Here is a 26859-nt window from a genome sequence, read left to right on the forward strand (position 1 = left end):
ACTGCCGACAGTGACTCGTTGTCAGGATTTAGGTCTATTAACACTGTTAACTTATCCAATCACATGGGGCCCGTGTCCAGGGGTCTTGCGGGTTGTATGGAGCTCGTCTTGGAAACAGGGCAGACAAAAACAGGATAGAGCAGGAGTCACACGGTTTTATTAGTGCAGAACACACAGCCGATTAACAGTTATGAAATATGCTGCTCAAAGAGAGAGAGAGAGAGAGAGAGAGAGAGAGAGAGAGAGAGAGAGAGAGAGAGAGAGAGAGAGAGAGAGAGAGAGAGAGAGAGACAGGGACGGAGTGGGAAGTGAACGCATCCCTGACTGACAGCTCAGTGCTAGAGTTGGGCACGATCCGACATTTTAGGATTCGTGGATCCGAGAACTTGAACTTGCTGGATTGGTGGGATTCGGGTTCGGAATGCAGGTTGGGAAACTAGTGAGAGAGAGGGATCCGCACAGTACTCGTGTCCCGGCGGTACTCAGATCCCGGCTGATAATCGAATCCTAGGCCGCTCGCGGATCCCTGACGGTATCGGGTCCCGGCGGTAATCGAATCCCATATAGTAATCTGGTCCCACGCCGCTCGCGGATCCCTGCCTGTACGTGGGTCCCAGCTCGCTCACGGATCCCTGCCTATACTCGGGTCCAAGCTCCACGGCGGGTGGTTGCCTCACTCCACAGAGTTATCTCACCCTCATATTTTAGCTTTCAATATGTTATCATTATATTTCACAAATTTATTTTTGTTATGCATTGAATAATGAATATTAATTTGTTAGTTCTATTGTTGGTGATATTATAGGTATACTTTGTTTAGAGTATGCAATGAACATTATTCATGCTGCTATAGGACGAAATATATATTAGTACAAGTGTGGCTTTCAGGAATTATAATTGAAACATTTTTTTTAAGAACGCTGACTTTTATTTTTTTTTTACTGACAGTTACATGAGAAAAAAATACACACTGGATTACACTCTACCAAGGAAATTATATTCGGTCTATATAAAACATTCCATAGATAAGAAATAAACGTACATTAGTGTAAATTTTAATTAAATATTCTTTATGTACATAGATATCATATCCATCCTCAAACATAGAAATACATATATAATATGATTTTGTAATGAGCGTTCTTTAATGAAAAAAAAAAATTATATTATCCGTATCACAGGTTTAGAAATCAACTAAATATAATATAATTATTTCCGTATCACAGGTTTAATGGCAATGAAGTAAATACAATGCAATTGTTTCCATATCACAGCTAGTATAAAAAATAGTAATTCCTTGAAATATAATTTCCATATCATAGATCTAGTAATAAAGTGAAAAATAAAGTGCAGTATCACAAACAATATCACACACAGGATATCCTTCAATGCATATGAAACAAAAATGTTGAGAGATAGATAAGGCCAGTTGTAAGGGAAGAAACTCAGTGTAATATTTACATATTCTTATTAAGGAAAAGAATCATATTGATGTTCTTTTCCTTAAGGCTGCTACGCCTGTGTGAAATCAATTCACTTCCCATGGAGAACAATCGCTCTGATGGAGCAGATGATGCAGGTGTGCACATAAATTTCTTTGCCAATTCCTGTTGTTTAGGGAAGAGGATGGCATGTTCTTCCACCATCGTCGTTTCTTCCTATGTGTGGCTCCTCGACGTACCGCCGCAGTTCAGTGTATGGCGGCTGTGGATGGCTAAGTCATGACATGTGACATTTTTTTTCAAATTTTGCTGTCAAACCTACTCCACAGGGACTTTTCACGTGGTTGTGGTGTATTCTCGACAGGTTCAGGTACCTTGGCTAATGTGCTGGCACTAATGTCCTCTGTACGCATCAGAGCTGTCAATCTCTCTTCCACTCTTTTTATATTTGATGTGTTGGCAAATGGTATCTATTAAAATCGAGGACCTAAAAAGGTGGATGCTGCCAGAAAGAACTTTCCTTCTACTCCGGAAAATCTCCTTTCAATTTGCATCTGTAATTCCCTGTTGAAAGAGATAGAGTTGGTCAGGGTTTCCATGTCACTGCATGAATTTATATAGGGTTGAATCCCTCTCATAGTTAGTATGATTTAGAGAGGGAAGTGACCTTTTCCGTCGACATTTCTTTGGTAGACACTTCAAAGGGCTCCAGTGCATTGACAACACTCTGAAGGAGTATATTCCCGTCTTCATTCAGACACATGTCGCTCTTGGCAAGCAAGCACGGAGTGGTGGTGACGAGTTCACTCTGTTTAAGATATCTTTCCATCATGTAATATATTGAATTCCACCTGGTATCAACATCTTGTATCAATTTTTTGACCGGGAGACTTTGTTGTTTCTCCAGGTGAATAAATTTATCCGAAGCTTTAACGCTGTGGTGGAAGAATGTCACTATTCTCTTTAGTTTTTCTTTCACTCTCTGTACGTCAGGAGTGTTCTTCATTGTGTCCTGCACAACAAGATTAAGTGTATGTGCAAAGCATGGTACTTCACGAACATTCACTTCATTGATTGCTGCATTCATGTTGACAGCATTGTCTGTTACAATGGAACATATTTTTTTTCCATTAAGCTCCATCTGCTACAGATGAGTTTTAACTCTTCTACAATGTTCTGAGACGTGTGGGTTTTCGTCATGCACACAGTTTCTAAGACAGTTTCGAAGAACCCAGTCTTGGAATATGAAATGGGCCGTCACAGTGATGAAGCCTTTCGTCTGCCTTGATGTCTAGATGTCAGTGGTCAGAGAGATATGTTTGGCTTGCCCCAGCTCTTTTCGCACACTCTTTCTTTCTTGGCCATATAGGTCAGGTAAGAGAGTTCTACTTATCTCCCTACGACTCGGAAGTTCTTATCGAGGGTTAAGGCCATGGATGAGGCGTCTAAAACCTTTGTCTTCTACGACTGACAGTGGCTGCAAATCTTCCACAATCATTCTAACAACTAGATTATCTATTTCCCTCTTCTTATTCGAGTCACTTCTATATGGTGTTGTTTTGGTAATAGTGTCAATCGAAGTTGGTTGGCCACTCATCTTAGGCTGTTTTGGTAAATTGTGTCCTGCATCATTTTCTTCCTTCTGCTCGCCATATTCAAAGGGGATATCTGGTGCGGAGGTGTTTGATGAGATTGGAAGTTTTACTTCAACAGTACTTTAATTTATCTTTGCAAGTCAAACATTCAACGACATCCTCGTCTGTTAGTTGCATGTCGCTCTATATTAGTCCGCTTGGTTGCCGTCATGCAAAAAAGAGTTTAATTTTAACTAAAAAGTGAATTTGTGATCAATAATGCTGACGATTTATTGCTTCAAATGACACAAGGTACACTTTCTTAAGTTTTCATGAAAGACTGTTAGATTTTAAACGGAATATTCATTCCCAGTTTGGTAGACAAGGAGTCAAGGTATATCACAGATATATTTATTTCAAAGTATTCATCGAATATTCATGTAGAGGTAACTACTATGCCAACTGTCACGGGTTTCCTCCTCGACGATGTCCCAGCAGCTACTGGCGCGAGTGGTTAAAGATTAAGGCAATACAGGGGAAGGGGGGGAAATTGCAAGTGGGAATAGAATGAAGAATTGGTGGAGAATAGGGTGAGGAAGGGAACAATAGTGTGAGGAAAAGTCGCTGGGGCTTGATGCAGGTGGTGAGTGATGTGTATGTGTGGAGAATAGGGTGAGGAAGGGAACAATAGTGTGAGGAAAAGTCGCTGGGGCTTGATGCAGGTGGTGAGTGATGTGTATGTGTTAGTATCTGAGGGTGAGTATTCGATCCAAGCTCTTGTATGGGAGAAAAGGTGAAGTTCAGCCACGCCCCGCGCCCCCGCGCCAGGCCAGCTTCCGCGCCGGCAGCACCCCTGCCCACCCCACGACAGGCATGAGGCTCTTACCACCTCACCCCTCGGGCAGGACGGCTACCTGTATTCATTGATTTTTAACAGTACATATGGCATACAATTATATGGATTTACATTTTGTAAGAATGGTTACATAAAAGTTACATAAGTTTTATTTGAATGTACAATGAAATACTTTTTAAAAAACATTGCCTTAGGAAATTGATCATTTTTGTTTTTACAAAAGTTGTCTTTTTTTTTTTTTTGATCAAGAAAAGCAGAGCTTCCTCGTTTTGGGATAAGTGCATGTAGCTTTTAAATTTAGTTGTCTGGGATTAAAGGGGATTCACGCTGAGGAAGTTAGAGCAATAACCAGCCATGAAATATTAGTGGCGATGAGATTGAGTGTTATTTAAGCCACATGACCGCAGTGGTAGCCAGTTCCTCTACAAGGATTCGATTCTTATTATCTTTCTGTGACGGAGTCAGCAGAATGTCGCCCAGCAACCAACCACCACAAAGGCATCTGCAGTTGTAATAATTGACATTGTCTTACAAATTGTTGCCCTCCTTCCCAGCTTGTACCCCCTCGAAAGACGACAATTATGATAAAGAGCCTCCATGATGCTTACAGTGTAATGTTTTTGCTGCCCGCTACATGTGTGTAACTAAGAATTTTGTTTGTATGCGAAATGATGTGCTCCTTGAGGCCTACCACTTTGCATTAACACATGTGTGGTGAGTGTGGGGTAGTGGAGAGCTGTTGAGGGGATGGGGATGCTGTGTAGTTCTTTGGGGCTTACAAAATATACATGAGTGGGGTGTGGGGAGGGGCGCAGCACATTTCGGAGGTGAGAAGTGTCTGTGAGTTAGGGGAAAGAAAATCCTGGGGTCCACGTCTTCGCTGGAATGCAGTGCCGCTTAGCTCTCTGAGATTAATCAGGGTGAGCTAAGGGCTGCCTTGGCCATCAGACCCGACGCCATCCTCTGGATTTCTCCCCTCTGGTGAGTGCGTGTTTTACCTTCTAGCCTCAACGCTTGTGAGAACCAGAAAGCCAGCGGTGGTGTCTTCGGTGGGATGCAGTGCTGTTTAGCCCTCTGAGACGAGTCTGGTTGAGCTAAGGGCGAGTGGGTATGCGCGGTAGTATAATATACCCTTTTGCCGGCTAAGCTCCGGCCAATCAGCGTTCGTAAAAAAAAGTTACGCGCATGGCAGCACTAAATTTCTGATATACGTCGCTAAGATATTTTCATACGTATGACTAAAACTGTTTTATACTCATCAATGGTAATATCGAGTTCGTTATAAATACGATGGTAAGTACAAATAACGTTCATATTGTAGTGACGGCAGCCATTATCGCCTCCTTCCTACAAGTTTCCCTCCATCCCTGATCACGTGATGGGCCCCTCAGCCGCTGATTGGCCACGTAAGTCACGGGGTCGAGAGCTGGATCTTGATTGGAAGTGGCACGAGGGGCAGGGAGGGGACGCGGCAGACAGGCAGACAAAGCCGACGGCAACGGGAAGTGAGGCACCCGCAGCAGCAGCGAGTGGATCTGCACTCCGATTTGAGTCGCCTGAAAGATTTGTAAGCAGTTCATGCTCCTTCATGAACTCTTTCGAGGTTCGGCAAGTGATCCGGAAGGGGGGCACGAACTCGCAGTAGGTGTCTGTACACGGATAACGGACAATACACGGAAATTGCAAAGAATGTTTAACCGTCCTGGCGGGGAACAAAGGGTGGCTGGCAGTCCAGGGCGAGTACACCGGGAGCGAGGCCAGATGGCGAGGTGATTCATGCGGAGAAAGAGGTGAGTTACGGGTCACTTTGCCACTGGAGATAATGGCCGTCACCACCGTGCACACACAACGAACCGGGCTGGCCAGGGTACCGAGGTGGGTTTTGGTACAATATTGAATATCGAAGCTAAAGGGAAAAAAAAACAAAAAGACTAATCGTATGAGTATTCGTCTCAGAGAGAGTAGTATTCCTGTCAGTGGATTCGAGTACCACCATCGGTAATCGGATCCGTCAACTCTACTCGGATCCGCGGGATTAGGGTCCAGTACTCTGATCCCGCCCAGCCCTAGTGAATGTGTTCTTATTGGTGAAAATGGGGGATGAGGTAACTGTTCCTCTGTACATATCGAATTACCTTTATGTTCACTGGTTATATGCTAGATTTCTCTTAGTTTCTCCAATATATCGAATCTTCTTGCTGGAAAAATTAAATTTATAAATGATGTTGGAGATGAGTCCAGTAGGAATACTGTCTTTGAATTTAAAGAAAGAGGCAATAGTGAAATTTTTGGTGAAGATGAAAATGAACTTGGTGACAGGATATTATGTTTCAAGTATGGGACCGAGTCTTTCTTTTTTTCTTTTTATTATAGTATAACAGGTTGCAATCGCAAGTAATCTTATGTATTTCTTAGGTGTCGTGTAAGTGTCATTAAAAGGTCTATTAAATTTGCTATCAAAAGAATTGCAAGTAGTGTTATTTATGATACTGAACGGAAACCCATTATTATGAAAAAAAAAAATGTCCTTAAGAAGTTAATCTCATTGTCAAACGTAAACGAATTACAGGATAATCAACAGCAACGATATAAGAGAGTTTTGACGGCATTAATCTTAAACAATTGGGGAATAAAAGATAGAAAAGTAATTCTCAAACCTGAGAAAGATGGTTTGAGGTAAACTGCTGTATGTAACTTATTGTTTTTACGATACACCATTACATCCAAACACGCGAGAGAAACAATGCTTTTTGTGGCACATGTGTATTCAACATTAAGATGTTTAGAGTTTAGATAGCTAAGACATTTAAGAATGTGTTGAGAGTGTTTGAATAAGAGAAAGGTGTCATCGACAAGTCTTCTGTCAAATATGTGTTTAAATTCAGTCATTCATTAAAAAAAATTACTTCCATGGTAAAAAGAAAAAAAAAAAAACAATTATGGTCAAGACAAGAAAGAACCCACTGCCATACTATTACCTCTCTCTCTTGTGTGTGTAATTAGATTAACTGTCATGATCCTTAAATAGTTGATTGGAAATTATTTTAATAGTTTCATCAAGAGGAGTATTACTAAGTATTGACTTAACATCAAAACTAGCCATGCCAGTATTATGAACTTCTAATTTATTTATTTATTTTTTTTTACGAAATCATAAGAATATTTTAGGTATATCTATTTGACATTAGTGGTTCTAGTATGGGGAAGTCGTGTGTTCGTTTCCCAAGTCATTTATGGCAACTGCAAGTTGATATTGATAATTCCGACATTTTTTTTTGGTATTTCAGCCAAATCGGTGTCTGGGTATCTGACCCATAAGTAGTCTTCCACCAAGGACACTTGACCAATAGGGGCCGTAAGAGCCGCGGGTCTGAGGTGGTCTGGGTCCCCGGCTCAAAGAGAGGGGAAAACGAAGAGAAGGAGTAGGATAAACATCTCTGAAATGCGCGAAAAAGAATATTCAAGTAAGTTGGTTATTATTATTTCGCAGATTGTAGTTATAAGTATGTGTAGGAGAATCATGACACACAGCTCGCGGAAGGGAAGTATCTTTGGCTAACCTCAAGTCACCTTAGTGTTGGTCTTTTTTTTTTTTATGTAGAAGGGACACTGGCCAAGGACAACAAAAATTAAATTAAATAAAAAAAAAGCCCACTGAAATGCCAATCCCAGATAAAGGTCCAAAGCGGTAGTCAAAAATTGATGGATGTCTTGAAACCTCCCTCTTGAAGGAATTAAAGTCATAGGAAGGTGGAGATACAGAAATGGGGATTTGCAGAGTTTACCAGAGAAAGGGATGAATGATTTAGAATACTGGTTAACTCTTGCACTAGAAAGGTTGACAGAATAGGGGTGAGAGAAAGAAGAAAGTCTGCAGCGAGGCCGTGGGAGGAGAGGAGACATGCAGTTAGCAAGGTCAGAAGAGGCGTTAGCATGAAAATAGCGGTAGAAGACAGCTAAAGATGCAACATTGCCGCGAAGAGAGAGAGGCTGAAGAGAGTCAGTTAGAGGAGAGGAGTTGAAGAGACGAAAAGCTTTTGATTCCACCCTGTCTAGAAGAGCGGTATGAATGGAACCCCCCAGACATGTGAAGCATAGTCCATACATGGACGGTAATACCCTTGTACAGATTTAGCAGTTGGTGGGGGGGTGGGGGGAAGGCCTCTCGGGGACCTGGATCATTACTGAATCACATGGTTGTAACTCTGCTGGAGAAGCATGTTTATGTTGTTTCACAGCCATGACTGTTTTTGACTTTTAAAGTTGTGTTTTCACCTCCCTATGGATGTCTAAGAAAACTAGAAAATGAGCTTTTCCATAGTTATCCGCATTATACACAGGAGATTGAGATTTGTCATACGGGAGCCTCAACTCTTATCCATACACAATATAATGGGGAGTATGTCCCATTGACTCACATTTATACTGGAGGCAACATGTCGTAACCAATCTTCCCAAATTTCCCACCACTGGTCGTAGCACTTCAAGGATTTTTTCTATTGGAACGTTATACTAATCAGTTGCTCGCAGGGTGGTGAGTCGTTATATGTGTGTGTGTCATGTTGTATTGACTGCATATATCTGATAATAGTGCGCTGAGAAATTCACTTCCGTTATTACTCAGTAAATCTCGAGGTGCTGAGTAAACCAGGAATAACTTGCTAACAAAGGCGTGAGCAATGGCAGCTGCAGTGTTTTCTTTCAGGGACGCTAGTTCAACGTAGCAAGAAAAAATATATCAACCCAAATAAGCAAATACTTAGAAACCTGATGGCTAAAAGGTAGTTGCAAAAGGTCTGTCCTCACCACGCCTCTGGGTTTAGTGGGTGGAGGATGCAGGAGGATGCAGTGGGTGCAGGCTTCGGCACCATTCCCTTATTCTGTGCACACATTTCAACATGTTTTTCAATGTCCACACGCATAGTTGGCCGTTAATAATGTGCACGCGCAGCAGCTAGGGTACGATCCTTCCCCCGGATGGCCGGCAACAGTGCCAAATGCCAGACGGTAGGTACAAATCCTTCCGGAACTACCATTTGTGTTGCTTTAATCTTTGTCGCGTTTATCCTGCCAATCCTGCCAATAGCGGCAAATGAGGCCATCCGTGTTGAGTATGAATTGTGATATAGGCGTTTTTAATAAAGGAGGATTGATCTCATCCCCTGATTCAAGATGATGATCAATTTTACCCCATACATCATGTTGGTTCTGAGTAGTTGTTTGTTCCAGTATTGTGAACAGTATTGATTGGTGGTGTCTGGTAAGTCTGGTATGGCGAATCAGCCATTCTGTTGGCTAGACCTGGCAAGTACGTAATAGGTTAAATTCTTGGATAGTTACATCCCAACGAGCGAGTCTACTAGAGAGTTTTCTACCCCCGAAAAGTTTAGTGACGGCTGTATGATAAGTATAAATGGTTATTGGATATTCAGATATTATATCTTTGAATAATTTCAAAGCCCAAACAATTGCGAGAGCTTCCTGATGAGTCAAAGAGTATTTAGACTCAGCGGAATTCAATGTTCTACTTGCGTAACCTATGACTCTGCTTTTATCCTTTTCGTCTGTTTGCATTAATACTGCATGAAGAACCAAAGCACTAATATCTGCCTACAGAATAAATGGAGTTGCATAATCCGGGAAGGCAAGAATAGGAGAGTTGGTGAGAGCAAACTTAAGGCTACGGAATCTTTGTTCCTGGGAAGCATTCCAGTGGAACGATACGACCTTCTTTAACAAAGTAGTTAGAGAAGACGCCATCCAGGTAAAACCTTTGACAAATGATCTGTAGTATCCTCATAACCTTAAAAAGGATCGGACATTATTTTATGTTTTAGGAGGTTTCGAAAATTTTTTAACTGCTTTATCCAAAGTGTGAATACCATTAGCATGAACGACATGCACGAAAAAGAAAATGGATTTACAGAGGAAATCACACTTAGATCATTTTGCCTTGAATCCTGCTTCTCTCAACCTTAGCAAGACCGATTGTAAGCTGGTGAAGTGAGAGTCAGTATCTTTGAAGATTATCATTGACGTGAATGTGTTCATTAGTGCAAATTTTAATCAGAAAGGCATGTGCAACCACTGAATGCATTTATTTCTCTGGACTCAAGTGCAAGGGTTACCTGTCAGTAGCGACTCAATAAGTCTAGGCTACTGTAAACACTGTTTCTTCCTCATAAATACATAAGAAGATCCTTCAGGACAGGAAGAAGATAATGATCATCTTCAGTGAATTTATTTATCTGTCAATAATTAATCACTGACCGACAAGTGCCATCCTTTTTGGGTACCAAAAAGAAAAAGGTTCTTCCAAGAAGACAGTGAATGCAGAATAACCCCTTGGTTTAACATTTCTTTTTATTTGTCTGTCTTCAAACTATGAGTGCTCCCCAAGGATTCCCCAGGTAATGCAATCACGTCCCTGTAACGTCTCAGGATTTCCAGCAACGAGGGTTTTGACTCCGGGTAGTCCACGACATTGATAAATCAACTAAGGTTAGGGCCCGTGCCTTGCTACATACCGAAGCGACACAAAGAGCAGGAATCTACAAGGAAAGACCTTTTGATCATAAATTAAAGCCTGGGTAAGAAATACTCCTGGTTTTAATCTTATCAAACCACCAGAAGTACTTACTGCAAGAACAGTGGTCTGACTATCCTCATGGACTGTGTTTAATGTAGGTTCCATAGTTAATCTACTCGACTGGGGCCTTGCAGGCAAACATCACAGCCTATGGGGACATTCCGAATGGATACTGGTATATGGATAGCTGTACTGTCAGGAATGACCCTTTATTCAGTATCCATATACCGTGCATTTAATTTATATATCCATATATCGTGCATTTAATTTATTTTCAACCAGTTGTGATGTCTTTTTCTTAAATTATTTCAGGCGAACTATCAGTTTGATATGAACCTGAATCTGATAAATTATTTCTTGTAGATGTTTGAACTCCAGAAATATTTTGATGTCCAGGAGCTGAAGTGATGTTTTTAATAGGGTGAGAAGAAGAGATGAAGCGCTTGGGTTTACCCATCCCCTTAAGATATCTCACTCCAATCCTCACTGAATTGGTCCGAGGATGAATCTCCATGTGGTTTGTCTTTAGTGATTTTTAAGCCAAGAAGCCCATCTGACGGCAAACTGAAATAAGAAATAACAATGAAATCCATTCTTATAACATTTGAGTTCTTACCCAACCTAATACGGAGGCAAACAACACCCAATGTTTTAATTAAGAGCGGTATGCGAGACACCTAATAAGTTGGTTGTAGTGGGTTTCAGAGGCCAACGTCCGCCACGAGACGCGATTTTAAGAGTTAAATAGGATACAGCATATTTAGCAACGCCCCGGTGTCTATGGCAAATGAAGCTTTCAAGAACTTCTGCAGGGAGAACAATTGCACTCGTCTGAGTACAGGCTGCAACTAGGGAAGCACGAATCGCCTCTCCTAATGGCTCAGGAACTCTCACCTGCGGTTTTGTTCTCTTGATGTTTAACTTGGTTTGGTTCGGACGGGGCGCGTGGCTTCCCCCGACTGGGTACCGCCTGAAGCGCCACTGGTCCTTTGTTGTGTCTGAACCCTTTGTTGCAAGTTTTCCACCGAGTTACACTCATCATTAGAATGGTTGTTAGTGTCGTGCATGTGGCAGTATTTAGCAGTTACACCAGAAGATGTGTTAGCATTCCCCTAAGTGTTATTGCCGTTAACTATTCTGTCAGTCACTGAAGTCGTCTTAAGACGAACAGCGGCATCTCCCCTTGCCCTTGAAGCTGAAACTGAACCAGATACCCAGGGCTGAGGATTGACACTGGGTTGTGGTGCTTTCCTAAGTTTTCCGTGTCCTTCTTTTCGGCAAAGCACTTGTTTGCTGGATGTCTAGGTTAATTGCAATAATGACACGTCAGCACTGCTGTTTTGTCTCTGACCACAGCAGCATGAGACTTCACAGCTGTGTCTTGTCCGGGAGATGATGGTCGAGTGGCGGCGATGATAGACGCATTGAAACGACCATTTGTTGCGCTTTCATCGTTTGTTTTTTATTATTTTGAAAAATTCATGGAGAGTATCACCATGATTAAATTCTAGGAAAAGCAGACACTTGGAAATTATTTTTAAACGTGTCATAATCTTGGTTCTCTGTTGGTTCTGTGAATGTACTCGATTCCATTAAATAATGGGCCAGAGAGCCAGGTTGCATTTCTGATCTAACAAAAGAAATTTTACCACCCTGCTCAATGATACAAGCTTGGGTCATCACATCCTCGCACTGAACAATGAATTTTCGGGCTGAGTATTCTGAATCTGATCCCGAAAATGGGACTTCATCAGTGGTGGTGGAGAGTACTTTAAGAGGAACTCTCGTTAGACTTCGCGTGAGCTGTGGTCGAGCACCAGTAGCATGGGGGGTAGTGGCAGTGTTGGTTGCGATAGACATGATGTTAGTAGGTGATTGAGATATGGTTCTGTAGAAAATCGGTGGTGTGGAGTACCATTCTTTAGTTCACTGAGGTCATCACTCTCGCTAAACTCATACTTCTCTAAATGTTCACTATTTTCTATCTCGGGGGAAACAGCCTGAGATATACACAATCTGTCAAATTCCGCAGCTAATTCATTTTGAATATGGACATACTATGGAATAACTTAGAATTATAGTGCAATATTATTTTTTTTTTTTAGGTCCAGAAAGCTTCGAAGAGTCTTTCAAAGAAAATAAGAACACTGATAGAGTAGTGAGATAGCTCTGGAGGATAGCAAAGTTGATGGTTAGTTCACCAGGATGATCAGTGAAGGGAGAGAAAAGCCAAAGCTGGTGGTAAACATTGAAGTCTTCAAGAACGGAGATCTCTGCCAAAGGGAAGAGTCAGAATGTGCTCCACTTTAAAGTTAAGTAGTCAAAGAATTTCTTATAGTCAGAGAAGTTAGGTGAGAAGTATACAGCACAGATAAATTTAGTTTGAGCGTGACTCTGTAGTCGTAGCCAGACTGTGGAAAACTCAGAAAATTCAAGAGCGTGGGCACGAGAGCAAGTTAAGTGGTTGCACACTTAAACGCAACATCCAGCTTTGGATTGAAAATGAGGATAGAGAAAGTAGGAGGGAATTGAAAAGGGGCTACTTTCAGTTGCCTCAGGCACCTGAGTTTCGGTGAGGAAAAGATGAGGTTTAAAAGAGGAGAGGTGGTGTTCTACAGATTGAAAATTAGATCTTAGACCGCGAATGCTGCAGAAGGTATTGAAGAAAATGTTGACGGGGGTGTCAAGGAGAGACTCACTCTCTGGAAAAAAAAAAAAAAAATCCAGATATGAGTGTTTCTAAGTAGTAAATTTATCTATAAATATTACGCGAGTAATATTGCAACCATCAGAAGTGCGCCAGAAAACAAATTTAATGGACGATGCAGTGAAGCCCTTTAAATAGGCCATGCTAGTATCCGCTTTGGCCGCATTGACAGATATGCTCATATTGGTTTCCTTTCGGTCGTGTGTTCGTGTTTTTTTTTGTTTTTTTTTTTTGTGTGTGTGTGTGTGTGTGTGTATGTTTGTGTAGCTCTCTAGAGGCCTTAGGCATTTATTGCATCACAATTTCGGACGTCCGTTCTTTGTTTATGGGGTAGCACCTCAGTTACCTACACTAGAAAGAGAAGACAGTACACGCATTAGCCTCAACACAGAATGCAAACGAGAATTTGCATTCTGTGTTATGGAATGAACTCCCCAAAACAAAGTTCTTCAGAATGTAATATGGAGTCTACAGGGGAGTGGTGAGGTTCAATCATGGCTCAGAAGTGCTGGAGAAGGAGGAGGGATTGCGAGTGTTGGAGTCTTGAAATAAGGAAAAGGGTGGACAGGAAAAGAGCATCCCAATCATCAACGAAAGCTGAAAAGAAAGAAGAAAAGAACAGGAAGATAAGGAGAGTGCAAGAGGAAAAACTGAAAAAAAGGAGTTGAAGCAATCACCTATGAGGCCAGGACAGCGCCAGTAGCCTATTCGTTCACTACGGCATTTGGTGAGCATTGTCAGTGAGGAGAGGGAAGGCGCTCACTCACAGAATCCCTCTCTGATGACTTGACATTGTGATGACGCCCCAGCAGTAAGGCATTTTTGCCGGCAAAAAACGCAAGAGGAAACAAAAAATTAGTGTGATGCATAGGGACGGAGGTGTTCAGTGACGCGAGTTTTCAGTACATATATGGTGATATATTTACATCATTCTATTATATTTATGTTTATATTATCATTTATATAAACAGTAGACTTATTATTTGTAGTATCACCATAAATGAACAAGTTTTCTGGGTGGAAGCATATGAAACACGAAAAAAATAAACGCCCGTAGCGAAAAATATTAAAATCCTGAGAGCTCAAAATTGAATGGAATTGCTTATAAACGCTCATGTCTGTAGTTTAATATCATCGGATCAATTCTGTAGATTTTTATTTTATTCATTTATTTTTTTTATATAGTTAATAACTTTTGTGTCTGGGGGAATTTTATAAAGAAAATCCCCATCGGCGCGATATCGCACAAAACGTCCGTATTGTGACTTCGACATTTCATAACATAAAGGAAAACAAAAAAAAAAGGAAATCCACAATTCTGTTTATATATTTTTAAAGAACATAAACACAAAATAAAAAAAAATCTATAGGATAAATATTAAGATTGCACGATTTTTTGACGTCATCATACACTTCTTGATGTCATGATGTCATGACGTCAAGACGTATAACAATATCAAGGTCACAAAAAAAAAAGAATAATATAACTAAACCTTGAAAGTTTTAAGTGAAAAACTCTAATGATGGACTTCTTACGAATATTTTCATGTCAGAGAGTGAGCACCCCCTCAAGACACTTAGGGTCGTTATCAGAAGGGCAGTCCTACCTGGGAACATTTCTGGTCCCCTCCCCAAATGGGGACTCCGAGGCTGGTGTAGGAGTCGCAATAATAATTTAGAAATTTTGAGTGAAGGGTGTGTGTGTTATTAAGTACTTGTAGTTTTCTGTAGAGGAAGAGAGTTGTCTAGGTGCCAGAAGTCATGAGGGGAGTTAAATCTTAAAAGACTTTACACTTTCTATTAATGAAGAAGTTTTTGCTAGCTGAAGAACAGACGTCATAATTCAAGGCAGAAATATAAAGCGCATAAGATTCAGGTGACGGAAGGCTCAAGTACCCTTTGTGGGCCACCTTTCTACCATATATAACACGAGAAGACGATGTGTTAAACCAATGTTTGGAAGGTTCAGGTCGAGAGAAAGAGTGAGGAATGTACGTCTCCACGCCAGACATGCCAGACCTTTCTACCATGTCAGTTGCCTCAGACACCTAAGTTTCAGTGAAGAAAAAAAGATGAGGTTTAGAAGAGGAAAGATGGTGGGTGTTCTACAGATTGAAAATTAGATCTTAGACCGCGAATGTTGTAGAAGTTAATGAAGAAAAAAGTTGAGGGGAGTGTCAAGACGCTTAGTGTCGTTGTCAGAAGGGCAGTCCGACCTGGGGACATTTGTGGTTCCCTCCCCAGATGGGGACTCCAAGGTTGGTGTATGAGTCGCCATGATAATTTAGAAATTTTAAGTGAAGGGTGTGTGTGTTATTAAGTTCTTATAGTTTTGTGTGGAGGAAAAGAGTTGTCTAGGTGCTAGAAGTCACGAGGGGAGTTAGAACTTAAAAGATTTTTACACTTTCTATTAATGAAGTCGTTTTTGGCTAATTGAAGAACATACGCCATAATTCAAAGCAGAAATATAGAGCGCATGAGATTCAGGTGACGGAAGGCTCAAGTACCCTTTGTGCGCCACCTTTCTACCATATATAACACGAGAAGACGATGTGTTAAACCAATGTTTGGAAGGTTCAGGTCGAGAGAAAGAGTGAGGAATGTACGTCTCCATGCCAGACACTATCACCTCTGTTATGCGCTCAGTACATATTCCAAGGAAAATCAGTATAATACTTCCACAAGTACTCCCAATTAGTAGAAACAAAATGCCAGTCACCTCCACTTTCGGAAATCCAGAGGAGGGATTGGAGCAATAGGACAAAATACAGATATGAGATTGGGATCGGAAGAACCTAAGAGAGAAAATAGGGTGACAGCATAACCAGAAGGATTAGAGGTTAGGAGAAGGTCAAGAATTTTGGGCGTATCTTGAAGAAGGTCAGGAATACTAATTTACTGTTGCACCAGTTGTTCTACGTCGTTGAGTATAACATAGTCTAGTTCTCCAGGATGGAAATCTAAAATCTATAATCTAAAATCTAAAAAATGGTGGATTCTGATTGGGGCAGAACAAACTTGGTATTGTTCAATGCCTCAAAACTCAATTCCTCCATGTAAGGGCATTATCCGTCCATGTATGAAGTATGCTTCACATGTCTGGGGAAGTACGTATATATGGTGTCAACCTTCGGTAAATCAGCAACAGAACATGTAATGCCAGCTAAAATTACTAGCTGGCATCTTTGATTTGCAACCTTTCTCGTTTTAAATCCTTCCTACTCACCTGTCTCTGCTTGCAAAGATAATTCTTGCTTGATCTTGATTCCGTTTTCCTCGTGATGGCCACTCTTACTTTATGCCCGTAAAGAACGCTGCATCCTCTGATTTTTTTGCACGTTTTTTTTTTTTTTATTTCTCATTATGTATGTATATCTATATGTTTTTACTTCACTTAAATCTCCTTTTCGCTAGTTCCATTGACGTTTTCATTTCCGTACTACACTGTTAGGTACACATTACTTAGTTATCACAGCTATCTAAGCTTTTTTGCATTATATAATTTTAGACCGGTTGGGGACAGCTGTCGGTTAGTGTGGCCGACCATTATGCACCAATATAATAAGTATTAATACCACTACTACTTCATCTACTATTACTACTACTAATATTACTACTACTACTACTACAACTATTACTGCTACTACTACTATTATTACAATTACTTCTGCTACTACTACTACTACTACTACTACTACTACAATTACTACTAGAGTATGACACTGGACACCGAGTAGAGCACACACTTCTTGATTGCTGCCTGCTACAACTGTACACCGTATTGCTGTGATTGTCTTCTGCTGTCTAAACCAACAAAGTATACAAAGATTGCTGTGTACTATTAATGGATATATCGTGACTACCTACTTGTTGAGTGTAGTTCCTGTTATAACCTCTGGCAACGTTGTGATTTCCTGCCGGTGTCACTGAGAGATCCTAATCTATAATTCAGTGACTATAGGTCGTAATTATGCCGTGTACAAGGCGTAATACTGATGCAGACAAAAACCCATCGACGATCTGTGGAACGATATGGAAAAAAGAAACATCAACAACCCACCCCAAAGGAAAGTGCAATCAACGATGACCATAATGACCAACTCATAACCAGCTTCTTGAGCTCCTTATCTTAGGAATCGAAAGCAATGGTTAAGATCATCATCATGCTGTTTAAACAGAAACAGAAGCATTAAAAGAATAACTTTCTAACAAAGCCGAGAAAATAGCTAATATGTATGAAGAAATAAACGAACTGAAAGAAATAGTATACGAGCCGGAAACTGACATTGATTCAGTGAACTAGCAACGATACATTAATAGATCAATGGTCCAAATGTGTCAGATGAACCTCACCCTGAAAGTACTGCCCAACTTCATTCTCGGTATCGTAAAAGCCGATCTAAAAATGAACATGTGTTAAAGTGATTTGGTTCAACACAACTGCAGAAGCACTAGATCAAGGAGTGCTGTGAACTTTTCATTAAACCCAGTAGTGACCTCACTGGACGTTTCCTTTTGTCTCACAACACAAGAGGGAAGTCACAACCTGCCCTTTAAAAACAACTCTCTTTCTTCACACAAAACTACATTCACCTAATTACAAACACACCCTTCACTCAGAATTCGTAATTATCATGGTGACTTCTACACAAGCGTCGGAATTCCATCTGCGGTGGGGACAACAAATACCAAAAAGTCAGAAGGCTCATCTGGTATCAACCTGAAGTGTCTTGACACCCTCCTCAACTTTTTTTTTCAATAACTTCTGCAACATTCGCGGTCCAAGATCAAATTTTCAAACTGCAGGACACCACCTCTTTTCTAATAAACCTTGTCTTCTTTTCCTCACTGAAACACAGGTGTCTGAAGCAAATGACAGTAGCCCCTTTTCTGTTCCCTCCTACTTTCTCTATCCTTGTTTTCAATTCAAACCGGGTGTTGCGTTTATGTGTGCAATGACTTAACCTGCTTTAATGCCCACGCTCTTGAATCTTTCGAGTTTTTTCACCATCTGGCTACGACTACAAAGCAATTCGCAAACTAAATTAATTTGTCTTGTATACCTCTCGCCTAACTTCTCCAACTAAAAAAAAATATATATATAATAATAATAATAATAATAATAATAATAATAATAATAATAATAATAATTAGAACACAATCTTACTCTCTCCCATTTTTTAGATTTTAGATTATAGATTTTAGATTTCCATCCTGGAGAACTAGACTATGTTATACTCAACGACGTAGAACAACTGGTGCAACAGTAAATTAGTATTCCTGACCTTCTTCAAGATACGCCCAAAATTCTTGACCTTCTCCTAACCTCTAATCCTTCTGGTTATGCTGTCACCCTATTTTCTCTCTTAGGTTCTTCCGATCCCAATCTCATATCTGTATTTTGTCCTATTGCTCCAATCCCTCCTCTGGATTTCCGAAAGTGGAGGTGACTGGCATTTTGTTTCTACTAATTGGGAGTACTTGTGGAAGTATTATACTGATTTTCCTTGGAATATGTACTGAGCGCATAACAGAGGTGATAGTGTCTGGCATGGAGACGTACATTCCTCACTCTTTCTCTCGACCTGAACCTTCCAAACATTGGTTTAACACATCGTCTTCTCGTGTTATATATGGTAGAAAGGTGGCGCACAAAGGGTACTTGAGCCTTCCGTCACCTGAATCTCATGCGCTCTATATTTCTGCTTTGAATTATGGCGTATGTTCTTCAATTAGCCAAAAACGACTTCATTAATAGAAAGTGTAAAAATCTTTTAAGTTCTAACTCCCCTCGTGACTTCTAGCACCTAGACAACTCTTTTCCTCCACACAAAACTATAAGAACTTAATAACACACACACCCTTCACTTAAAATTTCTAAATTATCATGGCGACTCATACACCAACCTTGGAGTCCCCATCTGGGGAGGGAACCACAAATGTCCCCAGGTCGGACTGCCCTTCTGACAACGACACTAAGCGTCTTGACACTCCCCTCAACTTTTTTCTTCATTAACTTCTACAACATTCGCGGTCTAAGATCTAATTTTCAATCTGTAGAACACCCACCATCTTTCCTCTTCTAAACCTCATCTTTTTTTCTTCACTGAAACTTAGGTGTCTGAGGCAACTGACATGGTAGAAAGGTCTGGCATGTCTGGCGTGGAGACGTACATTCCTCACTCTTTCTCTCGACCTGAACCTTCCAAACATTGGTTTAACACATCGTCTTCTCGTGTTATATATGGTAGAAAGGTGGCCCACAAAGGGTACTTGAGCCTTCCGTCACCTGAATCTTATGCGCTTTATATTTCTGCCTTGAATTATGACGTCTGTTCTTCAGCTAGCAAAAACTTCTTCATTAATAGAAAGTGTAAAGTCTTTTAAGATTTAACTCCCCTCATGACTTCTGGCACCTAGACAACTCTCTTCCTCTACAGAAAACTACAAGTACTTAATAACACACACACCCTTCACTCAAAATTTCTAAATTATTATTGCGACTCCTACACCAGCCTCGGAGTCCCCATTTGGGGAGGGGACCAGAAATGTTCCCAGGTAGGACTGCCCTTCTGATAACGACCCTAAGTGTCTTGAGGGGGTGCTCACTCTCTGACATGAAAATATTCGTAAGAAGTCCATCATTAGAGTTTTTCACTTAAAACTTTCAAGGTTTAGTTATATTATTCTTTTTTTTTTGTGACCTTGATATTGTTATACGTCTTGACGTCATGACATCATGACATCAAGAAGTGTATGATGACGTCAAAAAATCGTGCAATCTTAATATTTATCCTATAGATTTTTTTTTATTTTGTGTTTATGTTCTTTAAAAATATATAAACAGAATTGTGGATTTCCTTTTTTTTTTTGTTTTCCTTTATGTTATGAAATGTCGAAGTCACAATACGGACGTTTTGTGCGATATCGCGCCGATGGGGATTTTCTTTATAAAATTCCCCCAGACACAAAAGTTATTAACTATATAAAAAAAATAAATGAATAAAATAAAAATCTACAGAATTGATCCGATGATATTAAACTACAGACATGAGCGTTTATAAGCAATTCCATTCAATTTTGAGCTCTCAGGATTTTAATATTTTTTGCTACGGGCGTTTATTTTTTTCGTGTTTCATATGCTTCCACCCAGAAAACTTGTTCATTTATGGTGATACTACAAATAATAAGTCTACTGTTTATATAAATGATAATATAAACATAAATATAATAGAATGATGTAAATATATCACCATATATGTACTGAAAACTCGCGTCACTGAACACCTCCGTCCCTATGCATCACACTAATTTTTTGTTTCCTCTTGCGTTTTTTGCCGGCAAAAATGCCTTACTGCTGGGGCGTCATCACAATGTCAAGTCATCAGAGAGGGATTCTGTGAGTGAGCGCCTTCCCTCTCCTCACTGACAATGCTCACCAAATGCCGTAGTGAACGAATAGGCTACTGGCGCTGTCCTGGCCTCATAGGTGATTGCTTCAACTCCTTTTTTTCAGTTTTTCCTCTTGCACTCTCCTTATCTTCCTGTTCTTTTCTTCTTTCTTTTCAGCTTTCGTTGATGATTGGGATGCTCTTTTCCTGTCCACCCTTTTCCTTATTTCAAGACTCCAACACTCGCAATCCCTCCTCCTTCTCCAGCACTTCTGAGCCATGATTGAACCTCACCACTCCCCTGTAGACTCCATATTACATTCTGAAGAACTTTGTTTTGGGGAGTTCATTCCATAACACAGAATGCAAATTCTCGTTTGCATTCTGTGTTGAGGCTAATGCGTGTACTGTCTTCTCTTTCTAGTGTAGGTAACTGAGGTGCTACCCCATAAACAAAGAACGGACGTCCGAAATTGTGATGCAATAAATGCCTAAGGCCTCTAGAGAGCTACACAAACATACACACACACACACACACAAAAAAAAAAAAAAAAAAAAAAAACACGAACACACGACCGAAAGGAAACCAATATGAGCATATCTGTCAATGCGGCCAAAGCGGATACTAGCATGGCCTATTTAAAGGGCTTCACTGCATCGTCCATTAAATTTGTTTTCTGGCGCACTTCTGATGGTTGCAATATTACTCGCGTAATATTTATAGATAAATTTACTACTTAGAAACACTCATATCTGGATTTTTTTTTTTTTTTTCCAGAGAGTGAGTCTCTCCTTGACACCCCCGTCAACATTTTCTTCAATACCTTCTGCAGCATTCGCGGTCTAAGATCTAATTTTCAATCTGTAGAACACCACCTCTCCTCTTTTAAACCTCATCTTTTCCTCACCGAAACTCAGGTGCCTGAGGCAACTGAAAGTAGCCCCTTTTCAATTCCCTCCTACTTTCTCTATCCTCATTTTCAATCCAAAGCTGGATGTTGCGTTTAAGTGTGCAACCACTTAACTTGCTCTCGTGCCCACGCTCTTGAATTTTCTGAGTTTTCCACAGTCTGGCTACGACTACAGAGTCACGCTCAAACTAAATTTATCTGTGCTGTATACTTCTCACCTAACTTCTCTGACTATAAGAAATTCTTTGACTACTTAACTTTAAAGTGGAGCACATTCTGACTCTTCCCTTTGGCAGAGATCTCCGTTCTTGAAGACTTCAATGTTTACCACCAGCTTTGGCTTTCCTCTCCCTTCACTGATCATCCTGATGAACTAACCATCAACTTTGCTATCCTCCAGAGCTATCTCACTACTCTATCAGTGTTCTTATTTTCTTTGAAAGACTCTTCGAAGCTTTCTGGACCTAAAAAAAAAAAATAATATTGCACTATAATTCTAAGTTATTCCATAGTATGTCCATATTCAAAATGAATTAGCTGCGGAATTTGACAGATTGTGTATATCTCAGGCTGTTTCCCCCGAGATAGAAAATAGTGAACATTTAGAGAAGCATGAGTTTAGCGAGAGTGATGACCTCAGTGAACTAAAGAATGGTACTCCACACCACCGATTTTCTACAGAACCATATCTCAATCACCTACTAACATCATGTCTATCGCAACCAACACTGCCACTACCCCCCATGCTACTGGTGCTCGACCACAGCTCACGCGAAGTCTAACGAGAGTTCCTCTTAAAGTACTCTCCACCACCACTGATGAAGTCCCATTTTCGGGATCAGATTCAGAATACTCAGCCCGAAAATTCATTGTTCAGTGCGAGGATGTGATGACCCAAGCTTGTATCATTGAGCAGGGTGGTAAAATTTCTTTTGTTAGATCAGAAATGCAACCTGGCTCTCTGGCCCATTATTTAATGGAATCGAGTACATTCACAGAACCAACAGAGAACCAAGATTATGACACGTTTAAAAATAATTTCCAAGTGTCTGCTTTTCCTAGAATTTAATCATGGTGATACTCTCCATGAATTTTTCAAAATAATAAAAAACAAACGATGAAAGCGCAACAAATGGTCGTTTCAATGCGTCTATCATCGCCGCCACTCGACCATCATCTCCCGGACAAGACACAGCTGTGAAGTCTCATGCTGCTGTGGTCAGAGACAAAACAGCAGTGCTGACGTGTCATTATTGCAATTAACCTAGACATCCAGCAAACAAGTGCTTTGCCGAAAAGAAGGACACGGAAAACTTAGGAAAGCACCACAACCCAGTGTCAATCCTCAGCCCTGGGTATCTGGTTCAGTTTCAGCTTCAAGGGCAAGGGGAGATGCCGCTGTTCGTCTTAAGACGACTTCAGTGACTGACAGAATAGTTAACGGCAATAACACTTAGGGGAATGCTAACACATCTTCTGGTGTAACTGCTAAATACTGCCACATGCACGACACTAACAACCATTCTAATGATGAGTGTAACTCGGTGGAAAACTTGCAACAAAGGGTTCAGACACAACAAAGGACCAGTGGCGCTTCAGGCGGTACCCAGTCGGGGGGAAGCCACGCGCCCCGTCCGAACCAAACCAAGTTAAACATCAAGAGAACAAAACCGCAGGTGAGAGTTCCTGAGCCATTAGGAGAGGCGATTCGTGCTTCCCTAGTTGCAGCCTGTACTCAGACGAGTGCAATTGTTCTCCCTGCAGAAGTTCTTGAAAGCTTCATTTGCCATAGACACCGGGGCGTTGCTAAATATGCTGTATCCTATTTAACTCTTAAAATCGCGTCTCGTGGCGGACGTTGGCCTCTGAAACCCACTACAACCAACTTATTAGGTGTCTCACATACCGCTCTTAATTAAAACATTGGGTGTTGTTTGCCTCCGTATTAGGTTGGGTAAGAACTCAAATGTTATAAGAATGGATTTCATTGTTATTTCTTATTTCAGTTTGCCGTCAGATGGGCTTCTTGGCTTAAAAATCACTAAAGACAAACCACATGGAGATTCATCCTCGGACCAATTCAGTGAGGATTGGAGTGAGATATCTTAAGGGGATGGGTAAACCCAAGCGCTTCATCTCTTCTTCTCACCCTATTAAAAACATCACTTCAGCTCCTGGACATCAAAATATTTCTGGAGTTCAAACATCTACAAGAAATAATTTATCAGATTCAGGTTCATATCAAACTGATAGTTCGCCTGAAATAATTTAAGAAAAAGACATCACAACTGGTTGAAAATAAATTAAATGCACGATATATGGATATATAAATTAAATGCACGGTATATGGATACTGAATAAAGGGTCATTCCTGACAGTACAGCTATCCATATACCAGTATCCATTCGGAATGTCCCCATAGGCTGTGATGTTTGCCTGCAAGGCCCCAGTCGAGTAGATTAACTATGGAACCTACATTAAACACAGTCCATGAGGATAGTCAGACCACTGTTCTTGCAGTAAGTACTTCTGGTGGTTTGATAAGATTAAAACCAGGAGTATTTCTTACCCAGGCTTTAATTTATGATCAAAAGGTCTTTCCTTGTAGATTCCTGCTCTTTGTGTCGCTTCGGTATGTAGCAAGGCACGGGCCCTAACCTTAGTTGATTTATCAATGTCGTGGACTACCCGGAGTCAAAACCCTCGTTGCTGGAAATCCTGAGACGTTACAGGGACGTGATTGCATTACCTGGGGAATCCTTGGGGAGCACTCATAGTTTGAAGACAGACAAATAAAAAGAAATGTTAAACCAAGGGGTTATTCTGCATTCACTGTCTTCTTGGAAGAACCTTTTTCTTTTTGGTACCCAAAAAGGATGGCACTTGTCGGTCAGTGATTAATTATTGACAGATAAATAAATTCACTGAAGATGATCATTATCTTCTTCCTGTCCTGAAGGATCTTCTTATGTATTTATGAGGAAGAAACAGTGTTTACAGTAGCCTAGACTTATTGAGTCGCTACTGACAGGTAACCCTTGCACTTGAGTCCAGAGAAATAAATGCATTCAGTGGTTACACATGCCTTTCTGATTAAAATTTGCACTAATGAACACATTCACGTCAATGATAATCTTCAAAGATACTGACTCTCACTTCACCAGCTTACAATCGGTCTTGCTAAGGTTGAGAGAAGCAGGATTCAAGGCAAAATGATCTAAGTGTGATTTCCTCTGTAAATCCATTTTCTTTTTCGTGCATGTCGTTCATGCTAATGGTATTCACACTTTGGATAAAGCAGTTAAAAAATTTTCGAAACCTCCTAAAACATAAAATAATGTCCGATCCTTTTTAAGGTTATGAGGATACTACAGATCATTTGTCAAAGGTTTTACCTGGATGGCGTCTTCTCTAACTACTTTGTTAAAGAAGGTCGTATCGTTCCACTGGAATGCTTCCCAGGAACAAAGATTCCGTAGCCTTAAGTTTGCTCTCACCAACTCTCCTATTCTTGCCTTCCCGGATTATGCAACTCCATTTATTCTGTAGGCAGATATTAGTGCTTTGGTTCTTCATGCAGTATTAATGCAAACAGACGAAAAGGATAAAAGCAGAGTCATAGGTTACGCAAGTAGAACATTGAATTCCGCTGAGTCTAAATACTCTTTGACTCATCAGGAAGCTCTCGCAATTGTTTGGGCTTTGAAATTATTCAAAGATATAATATCTGAATATCCAATAACCATTTATACTTATCATACAGCCGTCACTAAACTTTTCGGGGGTAGAAAACTCTCTAGTAGACTCGCTCGTTGGGATGTAACTATCCAAGAATTTAACCTATTACGTACTTGCCAGGTCTAGCCAACAGAATGGCTGATTCGCCATACCAGACTTACCAGACACCACCAATCAATACTGTTCACAATACTGGAACAAACAACTACTCAGAACCAACATGATGTATGGGGTAAAATTGATCATCATCTTGAATCAGGGGATGAGATCAATCCTCCTTTATTAAAAACGCCTATATCACAATTCATACTCAACACGGATGGCCTCATTTGCCGCTATTGGCAGGATTGGCAGGATAAACGCGACAAAGATTAAAGCAACACAAATGGTAGTTCCGGAAGGATTTGTACCTACCGTCTGGCATTTGGCACTGTTGCCGGCCATCCGGGGGAAGGATCGTACCCTAGCTGCTGCGCGTGCACATTATTAACGGCCAACTATGCGTGTGGACATTGAAAAACATGTTGAAATGTGTGCACAGAATAAGGGAATGGTGCCGAAGCCTGCACCCACTGCATCCTCCTGCATCCTCCACCCACTAAACCCAGAGGCGTGGTGAGGACAGACCTTTTGCAACTACCTTTTAGCCATCAGGTTTCTAAGTATTTGCTTATTTGGGTTGATATATTTTTTCTCGCTACGTTGAACTAGCGTCCCTGAAAGAAAACACTGCAGCTGCCATTGCTCACGCCTTTGTTAGCAAGTTATTCCTGGTTTACTCAGCACCTCGAGATTTACTGAGTAATAACGGAAGTGAATTTCTCAGCGCACTATTATCAGATATATGCAGTCAATACAACATGACACACACACATATAACGACTCACCACCCTGCGAGCAACTGATTAGTATAACGTTCCAATAGAAAAAATCCTTGAAGTGCTACGACCAGTGGTGGGAAATTTGGGAAGATTGGTTACGACATGTTGCCTCCAGTATAAATGTGAGTCAATGGGACATACTCCCCATTATATTGTGTATGGATAAGAGTTGAGGCTCCCGTATGACAAATCTCAATCTCCTGTGTATAATGCGGATAACTATGGAAAAGCTCATTTTCTAGTTTTCTTAGACATCCATAGGGAGGTGAAAACACAACTTTAAAAGTCAAAAACAGTCATGGCTGTGAAACAACATAAACATGCTTCTCCAGCAGAGTTACAACCATGTGATTCAGTAATGATCCAGGTCCCCGAGAGGCCTTCCCCCCACCCCCCCACCAACTGCTAAATCTGTACAAGGGTATTACCGTCCATGTATGGACTATGCTTCACATGTCTGGGGGGTTCCATTCATACCGCTCTTCTAGACAGGGTGGAATCAAAAGCTTTTCGTCTCTTCAACTCCTCTCCTCTAACTGACTCTCTTCAGCCTCTCTCTCTTCGCGGCAATGTTGCATCTTTAGCTGTCTTCTACCGCTATTTTCATGCTAACGCCTCTTCTGACCTTGCTAACTGCATGTCTCCTCTCCTCCCACGGCCTCGCTGCAGACTTTCTTCTTTCTCTCACCCCTATTCTGTCAACTTTTCTAGTGCAAGAGTTAACCAGTATTCTAAATCATTCATCCCTTTCTCTGGTAAACTCTGCAAAT

Source organism: Scylla paramamosain, chromosome 14 (assembly GCF_035594125.1).
Source record: "Scylla paramamosain isolate STU-SP2022 chromosome 14, ASM3559412v1, whole genome shotgun sequence".
In the NCBI taxonomy this organism is placed as follows: Eukaryota; Metazoa; Arthropoda; class Malacostraca; order Decapoda; family Portunidae; genus Scylla; species Scylla paramamosain.